The following is a 14,895-nucleotide window of genomic DNA, read 5'->3' as shown; positions in this document are numbered from 1 at the left end:
GTTTCTTGCATGAGAGACACTGTCCCAAAACAGGACTAATGCTTAGAGCTGGTGATCAGTGATTTCAGATCTGTTGGTCTGCAGCAAGACTCTACAGTGAGTCTTAATCAGCTCTGTTATTACACAGGGACGAACAAAAGGGTCAAATGGTGCCTGGAAGCCTTAAGAAGAATCCACTCCACCAAGTACAACACTTGTCGCTACCTGCTCTCAACTCCACTGAGAATGTTTTGGGGTCACTCCTTGCCTTTATCAGCCTAGGGAGAATAGCAATTAACAGGTGCTCCAGTGGCACAATTGGTTAGTGTGCAGTACTTATAGGGCAGTGCTGAGAGGAGCTATGCTGAGGTTGTGAGTTCAAACCTCACCTGGAGCACTGGTTTTCATTAACCAAATGGCATCACCCCCTCATTTGGCTCTATGGAATGTACAATTCCAGCCCAGGGGACACTGAGGCAGGGAAGAAGTTAAAAATGCCCCTTCACTCATTAGCTCCTCTCCAGAGTGCAGGTCAGAATCTACAATCCTTTCTCCCCACCAGCCCCTGTGCCAGGATCCCTCCAGCAGAGCCTGGAGTCCTGCCCATGGCATCTGTACTATTGACAAGCACTAAGTGACAGGGACAAAACACTCATATCCCACCTGGTGCAGGGAGCCAGGTTTGCGCTTTAAATTCTGTCGTTCATACATTTCCAGGCCAGGGAATATCCCACAACAGCATTTAATGGGAAGCTGCCTGCAGAACAGTTACACTGCACAGAGCTGCTATGGAGGAAGGGTGGGAATTGGTAACATTTTGAGGATTGTTTGGGAAATGAGCCTTTTTTTTTTGTGAGGTTAATAACTATCTCCTCAACTTTATTTACTCAACTTAAAAATGGGTGTCACTTGATTTTTGCATCTCCCTGTGAAAATACAACTGGCACATGTGGCTTTCTACAGGGGGTCATGATGTTAAAGTTGGGGAATTCAGTCTCTGTACTTCTGGGGGAGTGTTGCTTTTTTAAACTGCCTCAGTGCCAGGCACACTGGGCTGTTAGCTGCACCCACTGTCCTTGCCAGGGGCCCTTGCTGAACCCTGGGCGGCTGCACTGCCGTGCTGGGGTTACTCTGCAGGGGGAGAAGCTGCTGGGGAGCAATGTGGAGCAGGTGCAGGAAGGAGATGGGGTCACTATTCACATTCTGAAGTGCACAATTTTCCAAATTTGGGAATAGATTCATAGATTCATCCTCCAGCAAATGACCCCGTGCCTCATGCTACAGAGGAAGGCGAATGTCTGAGAACAATTCTAAGGGGAAGGTGAATGCAGAGCTATGACACTGGAGATGCCCAGACCTCCAATGGGGGCAGCATGGCAATTAATAATGGGAAGATCATTTGCAAAATTAGTCATCACTGACAAGATTTGTCTCTGTTCCTATTTCACGCTGTGGTGTTAGAGGAATCAGTACAGAGTTTTACTATATTAATTAAACACTTAATTTTATGTAACCAAGCCAAAAACTTAGTGTCACTTATTTTTTCTCTGTCCTAGCAAGAATGAATTGAATTTTGTGACTTTCTGGAAAGTGCAACAAGATTAAATGTGGGGAATTCAGTCTCTGTGTTTGTGATCTGATGTTTTCCTCTCACAGGTCAGTGCCTGCCTTGAAATACCAAGAGGAATCTAAGGGCTGGTGTACGCTGGGCACTTCACTGGCAGAGCGACGTCTCTCAGGGTGTGATCTCCCCCCAACCCATAGAGTTAAGGTGACCTAAGCCCTGGTTAGATAGTGCTAAAGAAAAGAAAGAACTGTTCTGTCAACGTAGCTATTACAGGGATGGGAAAACCCCTCCAGTCACTGTCTGCTCCAGAGAGCTATAGCAGTGCCACAGCAGTGTTTTAAATGTAGATAGAGTGAAACTAGATCTGGCACCAGTTCACACTGGGGATGCTCAGGCACTAAGGGTGCAATAATAACAACAACACCACAGTTGTCAGGATTTGAACCTGTACCAGGAAACCACAATGGATTTGTGATCTATCACCTTAACCACTTGGCCACAACTACTTAACATACACTTGTTTCACTACATGATGATTCAGTTCTCACTGAATTGTCATTCCCATTGTTTGCTCAGACCAGCTTTCCCAGCACATTCATGGCTGTGCATCAGTGTAAGTGTGTCCTTGGCTGAACAGCGAGAATTCCTGCCCATTTCCCTTCCGGCTGGAGCAGGATGAGAGTGTGTTTGTGTGAACGACATTGCTGTAGAATGTTGTTCATTCCCCACTCTGACAATTCAGACAGTCTCTTTCCTAGTCAAATCTCCAGCACATCGTTCCAATAGCAGGGGGCAGGATTTCTCTGGGGCACTGAAATATTTCCAGGGGCTGGTGCATGAACTCAGCCTTGCATTTCACCCTCGATGTTTCATGGATGAACAACAGCAGCAGAAAGAAAGAGCCGAGCCAATATCTCCCTGGCAGGGATGCAGGTGCCATGTCCCCTCTGTCTGCCCATCGCCATCGCAGGAGAGAAGGGTTCACTGGAATTGAATACCCTGGCTCAGACCAGAGACATAGGGAGGTTTTGCTGTTCATGGATTTGTGCAAAGGAAATTGTGTCTCTGTGTGAAATTGAGGTGGGAAATGAAATGTCCACATGGTGGCCCAATGCTCTAGGGAATGTGGGTGCAGGATTCGGGCTGAGAAATGATTTAACGGGGTTTGTTTCAATTATTTGCCCTGATTAAAAACCATGGCTAAAAGGCAGCTACTGTTGTTAGTACTTGTACCTGTGTAGGGACACCCCAGAGGGTGTTAAGTCCATTGCCTTCACCAAGAGCAGCTGATTTTTTATCAAGGTACAAATTTCTTGTGAAGGCCTAGAACACAGAGAAAACAGTACACTGATGATAAGAAGAAGTACATAAAAAGATTTTGCAGCCACCATGGGCATAACTATGATGTGTCGTGTTTCACTTTTTATATTTGGTACCACCTCCTTTCCCTTTCACCTTGTAGTTGACCAAGGGCAAAGCTGAACATCTCTTCAGATACCAGGGAGTGTTTATGTCCATCCCTGCGAGCTACACAAGGGTTTGATGTTGCTGCTTTCAATCCTCTGGCTCTGCCGGGATAAGGAACAATTCAGACTGTCACTGAACTGAAGGAGGAAGATCAGTTTTTGACAGGGAGAGGGACGCCTCCTCTTAAAGGTATTTGTCTGGCTGGCAGTCCTGGTTCCCAGGTCTTGCCCATGGGGCTTCAGCAGTTTTGGGACCAGTTCACTCCCTTGGCCCCACCTGCTGCCCCCAGGGGCTCCCCTCCAGTGGCCCTGGCAGTGCAGTATCTGCCTGCTTGCTCCAGTAGCTGCCGGCCCCTCCCCATGGCAGGGCGGGGCAGTGCTGTGCCTCTACGCGCTGCCCCCACTCCAAGCCCCTGCAGCCAATGGGACGCTGTGGGGGTGATTCTTGGGGGCAGCAGCATGCGAAGGCCCCCCAGCCTGTCCTACCTTGGACCTCAGGTAAGCGCCGCACCACTGACTCCCTCCCAGAGCCTGCACCCCCTCCCTCCACACACCCCCTCCCACTCGCTCCAATCTCCCTCCCAGAGGCAGCACCCCATCCCTCCTTTTATTCCCCCTACCCCTGTCCCAGCCCAGAGCCTGCACCCAGCACCAAAACTCCATCCCACAGCCTGCACCCTAGAACCCCTCCCCCACCCAAACTCCCTCTCAGAGACCAGCCTCTCACCCCTTTTGCACCCAAACTCCCCCCAGAGCCTGCACCCCTCCTGCACCTCAATCCCCAGCCCCAATCCAGGGCCTGAATCCTAGTCCTCCTCCCCCACCCAAACTCCCTCCTACAGTCTTAGGCAGGTGAGAGGCAGAGTTTTGGGGGGTGGGTTCTGAGTGGTATGAGTGACATTATTGGCCCACTGGGAGGACTGGAGGATTGGCACTGGCCCTAAGGTAAATTGAGGTTGAGACCCTGCTTTAAGGGATTGGAGCAATGCTGGAGAGACTGACAGACAGGGAGCTGGGGAGCCGTGTGTGCTCCAAGGAGAGTTGTTGTTGTGCTCTGGTGACACAGAGCGGGGGTGGGGAGTTTGTAAGCTGTGCTGTTTGTATAGAGAGAAAGTTTAGTAACCCCTAGGTTAAAAACTGTTCCTGCTCTGAGCTATACATGAGACTCTTTGTTGCGAGTATAGATCAGTGGGTGAATGTTTCCCTGCAGGATAATAGGTTCCTAGTCACAATCCAAGTGATTCCCTTGAAAAACTTTTTCGAATGAAAATGGATTTCCAGACCCATCTCCAGTACGTTCAGGAGTTCGCTGAATGGGGGCGGGGGGCTTGAAATGAATTTAAACACTCAGCATTTTCCTATGCAAATGAATGAAGACCTAGCAGAGCTGTCCAGCAGCTGAAATCAGTTCCAGACCTCGGCGTCTCTAAGAGGGACACTCTGTATCTGAGGCATGTGGGACACCTCTGTGGTGATGACAGGTGAAAAAAATGCTGGATTCAATGAAAGATGAGACCATAGGAGGGGAAGGTGAACGGCAGCATCAAACAGGGTCATAACACTGAGACACGGGGCTTCACTGTCACTACCCCTGTTTTCCATCATTTATATCCCCCTCCCCCACACACTGTCACACACAACCTTCTCCCCTTGAGCCCAATCCAACCCTCCCCCTCTCCCACACACTCCATGGGACACAACCTCTCAGTGACTCACCCAGATGGGGGCTTGTCTCTGCATCTCCCAAAAAAAGGGAACAGAGAGCCAAAAGGGCCCCAGGCGACCAATGGAGCTAGGCAGGACTAGAAAAGACTTCCCTTCCCTTTCCTTCTCTCCTCTTGAGTTCTGTTAATCACACCCATGGGACGTTCCAGCACTGGGTGGGCTCAAAGCACCAACCTTCCCCTCAGCAATGGAAGGGGGAACCAGCTCTATCACACAGAAGGAGGCTCCCCACCTTTGCTGCTGCCATTCAGCAGCCATTAATATGGATTTGTTTTAGTTAATGCGACCCCCTCAACCCCTAATTCATCCATGAATCAAGGAGGCAAGACCCTCAATTGGGCATCAGAGGGGTAATGGGTTAGTGTACAGGACTTATAGTAGCAGTGCTGAGTGGAGCGATGCTGAGGTTGTGAATTCAAACCTCAACTGAAGCACTAGCTTTCTTTAAGCAAATGGGTTCTGCCAATCAGTTTGCCCTATAGAAAATACAATTGCAGCTCAGAAGACACCGAGGTCCCCTTGCTTTACAGAGAGCAGGACAGATTCCACAGATCTACCAGGCTCTGCTCTCCACCAGCCACGTGTGTCAGGAGGGGTCAGGCAGAGCCCAGAGCACTGCCCCTGACTCCCCCTCAGTCTTTGCTCCCCAAACCACCTGTGTGCTCACCCTCTTCTCTGTGAGACTCAAACCCTGCCTGACTTTCTATATGTTGATGTGGTTTTCGTCTGTCCTGTTGATGTGCATGTGGGTCCTGTGTGATTTTGGTGGATGCCTGGCATAGTTTTGGGTGCGTGTGTGTATGATTTTTGCATACAGATTGTTTTTTTGCTTAGTATTCTTTTGGTATGTGGGTTTTGTGCTTTCTTATTGTGGGCTTTTGCAGTATTTTTTGGTGTGGATTTGTTCTTTCTATATTTTGTGTGGCTTTCCCTTTTGCATATATGTCTCTGTGTGCTGTGTGGGTTTGTGTGGGTTTGGTTTTTGTTTATGTCTGTGTGGGCCTGTGCAGTCTGTGATTTTCTCTTTCTCTCTGTGTGTTTGTCTCTCTGTTTGTATCTTCATGTGTAAATTCACTGGAATTTTTCAAAATCTTCACAGCTTTGCCAATTTTCACCAGGAATTTTTCTCTATTAACAAATTCTCACGTGTTCCCTACCAGTTGCTGACCATTGCCCCAGGGGCATGTCAGTCTCAGGGGCCTGATTGCCCATTGACCCTTCCCTTATTGGGATTGGGAACTAGCCAACCAAAAACCCCACTAAGTTTTAGTAAAGGGCCAACAGTCCCTTACACGAGCCAGCCCCATGAGGGTCACCGATGGCCAGAAAAGGCAGCACAAGCTGGTCCCATGGTGTAATGGGCAGCACTCAGGACCCTGAATCTTGTGGTGTGAGTTCAAATGTCAGTGGGACCTTGTGTGGGTTTGTGGTAAAGCCCTAGTGCTCAATTTCACTGTCTCCAGTTCTCTAAGAGTGAGTCTTTTCCCTCCTGCTGGGTGACTCACACCTACTGGAGCCAGGTGTTTGGTTGGGATGGCTGCAATGGATTGGGGTGTAGAAGTGGCTATGGCTGCCTGTAGTCCTGTGGTGTGACCTGATGGTTGGTATTCTTGCTGCTTCACCTGATGCTCACGAGTTTGGCCCTTGTGCTTCCTGGCACACTATTCCTCTGGCCCACAAGGCGCTTGAAGAAAGGAGTGCCAGGGCCAGGATTAATAGTCAGGGCTTGGCAGGAGGGAGATGGAGCCCAGCCTGGAGCCCCTCACACCTTCCCTCCTCCGGACACTTAGAGCAGAGGCAGCTGGTGCTGACAGCTCCAAGGGAAGGTTTATAAGCCACAGAGCAATTGAAGGCGGGGCTAGAGGAGGGGAGAACCATGCCTTTGAATGGCCAGCAGACAGTCACAAAGACCCCCGGCCAGGCTGCTTCCTGGCATGCCAAACACCCACTGAAAGCGACCCGCAGACCAGCATGTAGGGCAGCTGCTGATGCTCTGTGGCCAATATCAGAAGAAGGTAGAAAAGCAGGGCCAGCCCCCTGGTGTGGCCTCTGTCTGTTCCCACTCAAGGTGCTCACTTTTGCTGTGGGGCAGGAGATTTTACCTCAAGAGGCTTTCCCCCAGCTGGCTAGAAGCAGAGAAACACCCAGGCTCCCAAGGTGCTATTTACCAACCCCCTCAAGCACAGGGACAGGTGCACACTTGGAAGAGGGAAACTGCTCTACACGCCAGCCTGGGCAGCCGCCCATTTTCTTTGGCAAGTCAGGAATGGCAAAGGCTAGACTGGAAGGACTTGGGGCTCCTGCCCCAGCCTTTGTGACACCCAACCCCCAACTCCTTCCCGGGGCTCTAGCTGAAGCCAGAGCATTGGCCTGAGCGGCCAAGAAGAGGTTCCAGCCCTGAAGGGAGCAGGACTTTCAGCACGAAGGTAAAACTGCAGCAACACAACCATGAAGGGACTTGAACCCTCAATTTTCTGCTCTATAGTCAGGCACCTTATCTATTAGGCCACAGGAGAAAAGCCTCTCCAAGCCTTTCTTTAGAAAAGACAGACACTATGTTTCTTGGGTCTTCTACTGAGTGGGGCTGAGACTCTCTGGGCACAAGAAGTAGATGTCACGGAGTGTGGGGGAGTCCGGCCCTGCACCCCTCTTCCTGGGACCCACAGTGACTCTCGGCCAGCCAGTACAACAGAAGGTTTATTGGACAACAGGAACACAGGTTACAGCAGAGCTTGCAGGCACAGTCAGGACCCCTCCACCGAGTCCTTCTGGGCTTTCAGGGTGCTTGGATCCTAGCTAGGATACCCTGAATTCCGCCCACACAGCCCCAAGCCCCAAACTCCAACTGCTTCCCTCCTGCCACTCCCTTCCTTTTTTCCTTCCCGGGCAAAGGTGTTGACCTTTCCCCTCCCTTACCTAGCTCAGGTTACAGGCCCTGGCATCGTCCATCCCCTAAAGTCCTCCCCTGCTCTCCCACTCCCCACACAGACAGTCCCTACTGCATCACATCTCTCCCCCCTTCGAGACTGAACTGAGCGGGGTCACTCTGCCCAGTGACCTGGGGAAGTTCAGGGTCCCCTCTCCGGGACAACGCATCCGCTGTCAGGTTGGCACTTCCCTTCACATGGACCACGTCCATGTCATAGTCCTGCAGGAGCAGGCTCCACCTCAGGAGCTTGGCGTTGGCTCCTTTCATCTGGTGCAGCCAGGTCAGGGGAGAGTGGTCGGTGTACACGGTGAAGTGTCGCCCAAAGAGATATGGCTCTAGCTTCTTAAGGGCCCACACCATGGCCAGGCATTCCTTCTCGATGGCCGCGTAGCTTTGTTCCCGGGGTAGCAGCTTCTTACTCAGGTACACGATAGGGTGTCTCTCCCCCTTTTCATCCTCCTGCATTAACACCGCCCCCAGTCCCGTGTCTGAGGCATCGGTGAACACCATAAAGGGTTTGTCAAAATCTGGGTTTGCCAGAACTGGGTCGCTAACCAGAGCCTCCTTCAGCGCCTGGAAAGCCTCCTGGCACTGCTCAGTCCAGATCACCTTGTCTGGCTTCCCCTTTTTGCACAGTTCAGTGATGGGGCCGGCTATGGCACTGAAGTGGGGCACGAACCTTCGATAGTACCCCGCCATCCCAATAAAGGCCTGGACCTGCTTTTTGGTTTGGGGAGCAGGCCAGTCTCTGATCACCTCCACCTTGGCTGGTTCCGGCTTCAGGCAGCCGCTCCCCACCCGATGGCCCAGGTAAGATACTTCAGCCATCCCCACCTTGCACTTCTCAGCCTTTACTGTTAACCCAGCCTTCCGGAGTCGGTCCAGGACTTGTTTAACCTGGGACACGTGGTCCTCCCAGGTCTGGCTGAAGACGCAGATGTCGTCAATATACGCCACGGCAAAACTCTCCATCCCCCTCAGTAGCTGATCCACCAGGCGCTGGAAGGTGGCCGGCGCTCCCTTGAGGCCGAAGGGCAGGGTCAAAAACTCATAGAGCCCCAGAGGGGTGATAAAGGCCGATTTCAGCCTGGCATCTGCGTCCAGCGGCACTTGCCAGTAGCCTTTGGTAAGATCCATAGTGGTGAGGTACCGTGCACCTCCCAGCTTGTCTAGGAGCTCGTCAGGCCTGGGCATAGGGTAGGCATCAGATACGGTGATGGCATTGAGCTTTCGATAGTCCACACAGAACCGGATTGACCCATCCTTCTTGGGAACCAGCACTACTGGCGAGGCCCAAGGGCTGGAAGACGGCTGGATCACCCCCAAAGCCAGCATGTCCCTGACCTCTCTTTCAAGATCCTGGGCAGTTTTACCAGTGACCCGAAAAGGGGAGCATCTTATAGGGGGGTGTGACCCCGTCTCCACCCGGTGGACAGTCAAATTAGTGCGTCCAGGCTGGTTGGAAAACAGCTGTCGGTACAGATGCAGCACCCCTCTGATCTCAGCGTGCTGGCCCGGGGTCAGTTGCTCAGAGAGGGGAATCGCCTCCAGGGGGGAACCAGCTTTTGTCCCAGGGAATAGATCCACTAAGGGGTCATCTCCCTGCCCCTCCCAATGTCCACACACGGCCAACACCACATTCCCCCTGTCATAGTATGGTTTCATCATGTTCACATGGTACACCCGACGGTGATGTGCCCGGTTTGACAGCTCCACCACATAGTTTACCTCATTCAGTTGCTTGATAACCTTGAAGGGCCCTTCCCAGGCGGCCTGGAGTTTGTTTCTCCTCACGGGGATAAGAACCATCACCTGATCCCCGGTGGCGAAGGCACGGGCTCGTGCTGTGCGGTCATACCAGACCTTCTGCCTCCTCTGGGCTCGGGCCAGATTCTCCCTGGCCAGGCCCATGAGCTCGGCCAGTCTTTCCCGGAAGGTCAGGACATACTCCACCACTGACTCTCCTTCGGGAGAGGCCTTCCCCTCCCATTCGTCCCTCATCAGGTCTAGGGGCCCCCTCACCCGCCTTCCATACAACAGTTCGAAAGGTGAAAACCCGGTAGATTCCTGGGGTACCTCCCTGTACGCAAACAGCAGGTGAGGTAAGTACTTGTCCCAATCTTGCGGATGCTGGTTCATAAATGTTTTTAGCATCATCTTCAGCGTCCCGTTGAACCTTTCTACCAGCCCGTTGGACTGGGGGTGATACGCTGAGGCCCAGTTGTGCTGGACCCCACATTTCTGCCATAAGGACCGGAGCAGGGCCGACATGAAGTTGGACCCCTGGTCCGTTAAGACCTCCTTGGGGAACCCCACCCGGCTGAAAATTGTCAGCAGCGCATCTGCCACTGTGTCTGCTTCGATAGAGGACAAGGCCACCGCCTCGGGGTAGCGAGTGGCAAAATCCACCACCACCAGGATGTATTTCTTCCCTGACCGGGTCATCTTGCTGAGAGGTCCCACTATGTCCATGGCCACCTTCTGGAAAGGTTCTTCTATGATGGGTAAAGGCCTCAAAGCCGCTTTCCCCTTGTCCCGGGCCTTCCCCACCCTCTGGCAGGGGTCACAGGATTGGCAGTACTGTCGGACATGGGTAAAGACCCCAGGCCAGTAAAAGTTCTGTAGCAGCCTCTGCCTGGTGCGCCGGATTCCCTGGTGCCCTGCGAGAGGGATGTCATGGGCCAGGTACAACAGCTTGTGACGGAACTTCTGGGGAACCACCAGCTGCCTCCTGATCCCCCATGACTCTACTTCCCCTGGGGGAGCCCATTCTCGGTACAGGAACCCCTTCTCCCACAGGAACCTCTCCTTGCAACCTCTCCTCATGGTCTGTACCGCACTAAGGTCAGCCCGGTCCCTGTGCTTCCGCAAGGAGGGATCTTTCTGCAACTCGGCCTGGAACTCAGCAGCTGGGACAGGAATGGGGACCGGCTCTCTCTTGCTGGCTGGGTCTGAGGCCGCAGCCTCTCTGCACCGTGCCCCTGGGCGTTCCCCGCTCCCTGAGTTAGGGTCCTGCACCTCAGGTCGAGTACCTTCCCCGTTTTCGGGGTGCAGTGCCATTTGCCGACTCTGACTACGAGTCACGACCAGGGCACTCTGGGTGTTACTAGGCCAGTCCTCAAGGTCCCCTCCCATTAACACGTCAGTGGGCAAATATTGGTGTACCCCCACATCTTTGGGGCCCTCCTTGGCCCCCCATTTCAGGTGTACCCTTGCCACGGGTACCTTGAATGGGGTCCCGCCCACGCCCATCAGGGTCAGGTAGGTGTCGGGCACCATCCGATCTGAGGCCACCACCTCGGGCCGGGCCAGCGTCACCTCTGCGCCCGTGTCCCAGTACCCAGTGACCTTCCTCCCATCCACTTCCAGGGAAACAATGCACTCTTTCCGGAGGGGCAGCCCCGCGCCCACCCGGTAAACCAAAAACCCGGAACCGGGAGCATCCATAGGTGGTATGTTGCCAACCCCCCTTTCCTGGGAATGTAGCCCCTCCTCCGATTGGGTTTTTACCCAGTCCACCCTCTGCGGGTTGGGTCTGCTTGGTCTGTCCCTGAGCTTGGGGCACTGGGCCCGTATGTGACCTCGTTGGCCACAGCGATAGCAGCCCATATCTCGTGGGTCCCCTTGAGTGGGTCGGAGGGACCTGCCGCTGGATGTTCCCCTTTTGGGGGGGTTCTCCATAGGCCCCCTTTGGGAGGTCCCATGTTGACTCTCTCTCTGCGTTGAGGCAGGCCTGCTCCTTCGAGACTCCTCCCTGCCATCCCCTGCCCGACTGTCCACAAATTGGTCGGCCAGCTGGCCTGCATGCTGCGGGTTCTCCGGCTTCTGGTCCATCAACCACAGCCTCAGGTCGGACGGGCACTGCTCGTACAGGTGCTCCAGTATGAATAGTTCAAGCAGGTCCTCTTTAGTTTGGGCCCCAGCTGTCCACTTGCGGGCATACCCCTGCGCCCGGTTGACCAGTTGTAGGTATGTGACCTCACGGGTTTTACGCTGGCTCCGGAACTTTTTCCGGTACATCTCAGGAGTCAGCCCAAACTCGCGGAGCAGGGCCTGTTTGAACAGTTCATAGTCCCCTGCCTCCGCCCCTTTCAGTCGGCTGTACACCTCCACGGCTGTGGAGTCCAGTAAGGGGGTGAGAACTGCAATCCTGTCTGCAGGGTCAACCCTGTGCAGCTCGCAGGCATTCTCAAAGGCCGTCAGGAAGGTATCTATGTCCTCCCCCTCCTTACGCCGGGGCAGCAAGTGCTTATCAAAGCTCTTTGTAGGCTTGGGTCCCCCCTCACTCACCGCAGCTGGAGCCTCACTGCTCCTCAGCCGGGCCAGGTCCAGCTCATGTTTACGCTGTTTCTCCTTCTCCTCCCACTCACGCTGGCGCTGGTTCTCCTCATGTTTACGCTGGTTCTCCTCATGTTTACGCTGGTTCTCCTCATGTTCACGCTGTTTCGCCTTCTCCTCCAGCTCTCGCCTCTTTAACTCGAGCTCCTCCCGTCTCAGCTCCCTTTCATATTCCAGCCGCATCCGCTCCACGGATGCCGAGCGTTGCCGGGAGGATCCCCTGCTGGGGGGTGGGCTTCGCCGGGCAGATCCCCTGCTGGCCGGGGGTGTCACGGTGCCCTCGGTATACACTGGGCTCCTCCCCGCCCTTCCTCTACGCCTAGGAAGGGGGGGTCTCGGGAAGCCCTCGTCCGCCGGCTGACCACTCCCAGCGGGGACAGACACTGGTGCCTGCGCTGCATCTGCTCGGCTGCTTCCCTCAGAGACAGGGCTCCGTTCATTCATGCGGTCTCCCTGCTCCAGCTGTGCAATCAGCTGGTCCTTGCTGAGCCTCCCTGGGTGCAGCCCCCTCTGCTTGCACAGCTCCACCAGGTCACACTTGCGCCGCTTGGCATACATCTTCCTGCTGACCACTCACAGGCCGGGGTGCTCGCCGCTCCCCACGGTTTCCAGGGGGACCCCTAGTGCACCAGCCCTTCTTGAGGTCACCACCTCTCTGCCAGGGTCGAGCTGCAGACTCCTCCGCCCCTGGGACCGCTCGCTGCAATCCCCCGGGGGACCCTGTTACTGCAAAGTCCTTCTCACTGGGCACACACTCCCAGGGGTTAACCACCCCTTCGTTTTACTGCTCCCCAGTCACTTACTGCAGGAAGCGCCGTCCACGGGGTGCAGTATCTCCCGCCGCTGCCACCAGTTGTCACGGAGTGTGGGGGAGTCCGGCCCTGCACCCCTCTTCCTGGGACCCACAGTGACTCTCGGCCAGCCAGTACAACAGAAGGTTTATTGGACAACAGGAACACAGGTTACAGCAGAGCTTGCAGGCACAGTCAGGACCCCTCCACCGAGTCCTTCTGGGCTTTCAGGGTGCTTGGATCCTAGCTAGGATACCCTGAATTCCGCCCACACAGCCCCAAGCCCCAAACTCCAACTGCTTCCCTCCTGCCACTCCCTTCCTTTTTTCCTTCCCGGGCAAAGGTGTTGACCTTTCCCCTCCCTTACCTAGCTCAGGTTACAGGCTCTGGCATCGTCCATCTCCTAAAGTCCTCCCCTGCTCTCCCACTCCCCACACAGACAGTCCCTACTGCATCACAGTAGAGTTCCCAGCAACACGTGAGAATTAATTCTATGGAGCCAGGTGCAGGACTTTGGCAGGGAGGCTCAGGCATGGGGGATTGGGGTGCAGTGGACGGGCTGGCTGTCTAGGTGAGGAGATTTAGTGACCCTCAGGTGCAGAAGAGAGGAAGAGAACGAGGAATTGGCAGTGGCCCTGGAGAAGAAGAGGAGGGGTGGCGGCTCCTAGCAAGCCTGGCTAGCTCATTCAGTAGAGCATCAGGCTCTTAATGAGAGGAGCCAGGGTTTGAGCTGCAGTCCAGGGACTCAGCTTTTAAGTTGCCTTGTTTGCCAGGAGCCAAATCATTCCTGGTGGTGCCCAGAGCCATGTGTGGGACAGAGAGGCTGAGACTTGTGGCGCTTGCTCTGCGGCAGGGATCCTGGCAGCTCAGACTCAGGGAAGGCTTCTGCGCTCAGAGCCGCTGACTTAGAGTTCCCGGGCAGTGCACAATGCCTACTCCACCTCAGGCCCTGCCCCCAAACCATCAAATCTCTTCCTACCCGACCCTACCCCACTTCTTTCTCTTCTCACTCCTCCAGCACACCCCATCAATGGCCAGCAGGAGGTGCTGAAAGAGAAGAGGAGGAGCTTGTCAGCCAGGCCTGCTAGCAGGTGGGAGGTGCAGGGGCAGAGGTGGCTGGTGGGCAGCTTTTTTTTTTTCCTCTGTTTGTTCTGCAGCCCTGTAGCACCCATGGAGTCGCTGACTTGGCTCCTTTCACACGCTAGAGAGAGGAGCAGAACCAGGGCTATGGCTGATCTATGGGGCACTAGGTGAGTGGCAGAGGCAGCAGGTGCTGAGAGTTTGCCTGACCCCTCAGGGACACAGTGTGAGGTGGTGTCCCAGGCATCTCTATGAAAGGAGCAGAACAGGATTTACTTGGGGTGGGGAGAGAATTGAGAGTGTCTCAGGGGGTTGTAGAGAGGTATTGCCCGGGTTAGAGACTGGCTAAAACACAAGCCTCACTGTGAGCAGGATTTGAACCTGCACAGGGTAACCCTATTGGATTTCAACTCCAACACTTTAACCGCTCAGCCATCAGAGCTGTGAGCATAAAACTTCCCCAATGCCAGAGAAACTGGTAAAGAATCACAATGCCCAGGCTTGAAGTCATCTGAACTACAGAATTCCCACCCCAAACCTGGCTCCCAAAGCACAGGGGGGGATTTTGAGTTTGTTCTCTTTGCTTACCCATGTGCAGTCGCACAGAGAGCATGTTTAAAAGTTTCCCCTCCCGCAGAGCGGGAATGGGAAATGATTCTCAGCTTGAAGCCTGATGTGAATGAGAATGTCTGGGCCACAGGGCCAGGGACTGGCCTTTGCTATAGAAACCAGTGACACACAGAACCAGGCTATGGAAAATGTTTCCTGGAGTCAATAAGTGGAATAGCAGCAGTATTGTGCAGAGAAATGTCTCACAAGAGGAGTCAGCGCATTGGTGGTTCAGTAGCAGAAGTCACAGATACAGCGGGGGAGGTCTGTGGATCGGGAGTGAGGGGCACTGGCAGAGCAGTAAGAGGGGAGCCCAGGGCTGGGATAACAGGGGCTGTGGGTCAGGACAGGCAGTTCTGTGCAGAGTGTTCAGAGGTGCCCTGTATCTGCCCTTTCACTGCACCGTCCCTG

General features: G+C 54.2%; 2 non-coding genes across 2 annotated transcripts; one reads left to right on the top strand and one right to left on the bottom strand.

Annotated features, from left to right (window-relative positions):
- Positions 1 to 282: 282 nt before the first annotated feature.
- On the top strand, positions 283 to 376 carry TRNAI-UAU (transfer RNA isoleucine (anticodon UAU)). The gene is made up of 2 exons: positions 283 to 320; positions 341 to 376. It is a non-coding gene; the product is annotated as a tRNA-Ile (tRNA).
- Positions 377 to 14,235: 13,859 nt separating this feature from the next.
- TRNAS-UGA (transfer RNA serine (anticodon UGA)) lies at positions 14,236 to 14,317 on the bottom strand. Its single transcript has one exon. It is a non-coding gene; the product is annotated as a tRNA-Ser (tRNA).
- Between the last annotated feature and the right edge of the window lie 578 nt (positions 14,318 to 14,895).

The sequence above is a fragment of the Gopherus flavomarginatus genome, assembly GCF_025201925.1.
Source record: "Gopherus flavomarginatus isolate rGopFla2 chromosome 13 unlocalized genomic scaffold, rGopFla2.mat.asm SUPER_13_unloc_2, whole genome shotgun sequence".
Taxonomy (NCBI): domain Eukaryota; kingdom Metazoa; phylum Chordata; order Testudines; family Testudinidae; genus Gopherus; species Gopherus flavomarginatus.
Note: the sequence above shows the minus strand (reverse complement) of the source record. Positions and strands in the feature narration are given on the sequence as shown.